This window comes from Frankliniella occidentalis, unplaced genomic scaffold, assembly GCF_000697945.3.
Source record: "Frankliniella occidentalis isolate FOCC.00 unplaced genomic scaffold, Focc_3.1 Scaffold134, whole genome shotgun sequence".
NCBI classification, from domain to species: Eukaryota; Metazoa; Arthropoda; class Insecta; order Thysanoptera; family Thripidae; genus Frankliniella; species Frankliniella occidentalis.
Window position 1 is genome coordinate 573,973 of NW_026267261.1, and position 2,799 is coordinate 576,771.

The window sequence follows — 2,799 nt, forward strand, 5'->3', positions numbered from 1 at the left end:
CGCATACGGTATTCCAACCTCTCGATGGCGTAACCACGCCGGTACAAGAAAACTTTTTGAATTTTTTTTACGACGGACTCTTCAACAAGTAGGGTAAACCTACCAAACATGGATCATTTTTCAGAAAACCGTGGTTTTGGGGTGGATAGAAGTGTGATGAGCATGATTTTTTTTCATGGTCGTGTAGTTTGAACCTTTTGGAATGATATTCCGTTGAAATGAACTGTATAGCTCCAATACTTTAGGAGCTACAGGGAATCCCCATGACCGCGAATTTTGATCCATGTTTGGAGGGGGGTACCCTAACATGGATCACCGAGCTAGAATATCCCTCTTCACATATGTGATAAACAACAGTATTAGGGGAAGGCATTTTTTTTGTTTTATCACAAAACAACCCCTTCCTCTTTTTAGGGGTTGTGATCCATGTTTGGACGCTGACCCAAACATGGATCAAAACTTCGGCATGTTTGGATACGTTGTTTAGGCTCGTCTGTCGACGAAATTAATAGTTTCTTATATCAACGTGTTCCTCTGACTATTCTGCTCACGAAATTATAACTTGCTCCCACTCATTTGCATCTTCGGGGCGGATATAGGGCCTGGAAAAGTGGCATTCCATTTAACTAGAAATTCCGGCTTTTTCTATATATCCTGACTAACCACGTGATATTGACACTCTGATTCGTTTTAGAAATGTTCCTTGAAACCTGTTCTATAAATTGAAGACATACGTTATTCAAATTGTCGTATTTTTTCGCTCCGTCACAGGATAGGCGGTAGGAGTGGAGATGGTCGTAATATGTGCGACGGGTTGCCTACCTGATCTTCTCGTAAGGCGCAATGGAGGATGTCAATGCTTGCAAAAATTTTCCTATTGGGATTTTGTGGTGCTTTTTTGCATCAATTCCTTTAGTTTGGTCATATTTTGCCGTGTGCAAAGTGACGTAACGCACGTACGATTTCTAACAACTGATATTGAGGCGCAAACTAAAGAAATTATTTGAGGAGGGTTCAAATTCTATGCTTTTACCCCTACCCGCGATTTAAAAATACTCACGGTAAAGGTTCAAAATCTTCAGAGTCGTAAAGGGTATACCTTAAAACGTCTTCTCATCGAGCACCAAGTGATTCCACCGGTTAGTTTTCTTACAAACAGGAAACAAGTTGAACAATGTATGTCGCCTTGTCTTTTGGCGCGCTATGACGAGGTCTGGTGTGCAGACTGTTTTTCGGCGCGCACCAGTGGGCAGGAGAGCGAGCAGACAATAAATTGCCACATACAAATGTTGTTGCATATATAGTCCTCTACCTGAGGAACTTTCAAATTTTCAAATCGGTCGACCCACTCAGAAGTTAGAACCCACCAAACCGAAATGATCCATGTTAGGTACCTGATCCAAGTTAGGTAGGTTTACCCTACGGTGTTTTGAGTACAGAGTACAGGAATTTTTGACATGGAGCCTTATGGGCACTACAGTAATAAAGTACGGGTATCCTGCACCTTATCCTGTACGGAATCCTGTACTTTTTCTGTACTTTGGTACAGGATTTTTAACAGTGTCCATTTCCTCGCGGAACACCAAGAGAAACTTCAGGAGCCACTTCAACTCCAGGACATCAATGCCGTCCAGGCGGGACTGCTCATCATTGTCAATGAGAAGCTTTTGAGCCTAAAAATAGAACAAACAACTATTACTTTATGCAATCAGTGGGGGTAGAGAAAGCTTCAGAATGTGAAACTTACATCGTCATACACCAAGGTCCTACAGTAGGTTGTCACTTGGGGTATCGTGCTTTCATTGGTTGACTGATCGTGACGTCAGCGTCAGTTCGCTCGTGCCAGATTTGAAAATAGCTGTCAACTCAATTTTATTTTAACAGTAATTAACCGAACGAACTATAAAAATATACCATTGTTGTGGCATAAACAAGGTGTGGGAATACTTTGAATGACGAATTTCAACCGGATCGGTTGTTTTGTTTGCGAACTGATAAGTAACGGATAAGAGTCAACCTAACCTCTAATCCAATATGGCCGCCCTTCTCGCACCGGCGGCCGGCAGGTTCTGACACATGTCATCCGTTTCATATCTCGCTACAGAACGACCATCCAAGTCCAAACGTGGTCCAATATCTAAGTAGGGGACAAAATAATGACAATCTCGGCATTATTTTTCCTTAAAATGAATATTGTGAGTGACATTGTGTGAACACTCGATCAGCTATTTGAACTACGGCGCGAGAGTACTGACGGTGACGTCACGATCCGTCAACCAATCAGAGCACGATACCCCAAGTGACACAACCAACTGTAGGACTTTGGTCATACACGATCATGAGAGACTCTAGCATTTTGCACAGAGAGTTCCATCTGGTGTCACATTCCTGAATTACCATTTTGGAAAGTTGAGAGGTGCACGTCGTTGACTTCAGGAATGTGACCAGCTCCTTGGCATTTTTAATATTAATGAGAATCGGGATGAGCTCACACTCCTGCTGAACGCGCTCCTTCAGTGACGCGACTTGAGGGCTGTCACTTTCGCAAAATTGAAAGTGCTTGCGCAGATTTTCGAGTGCATGCCCGGGAACACAGCCTGTCTTGTCTACGGGTTTGATTACACTCAAAATGTCTCCCGCAGTGTCCACGTGCTCCACAACGTACGCCGCTGAATCATTGGCTTGTAAAAATCCCAGCACTGCAAGAACCTAGAGTTAAAAGTATATTTAGATCAAGGGCTATATGAGGCGAAGGGAGCAAGAGGGGCAAAAGCGGGGGAGAAGGGGGGCTCCTGGGCG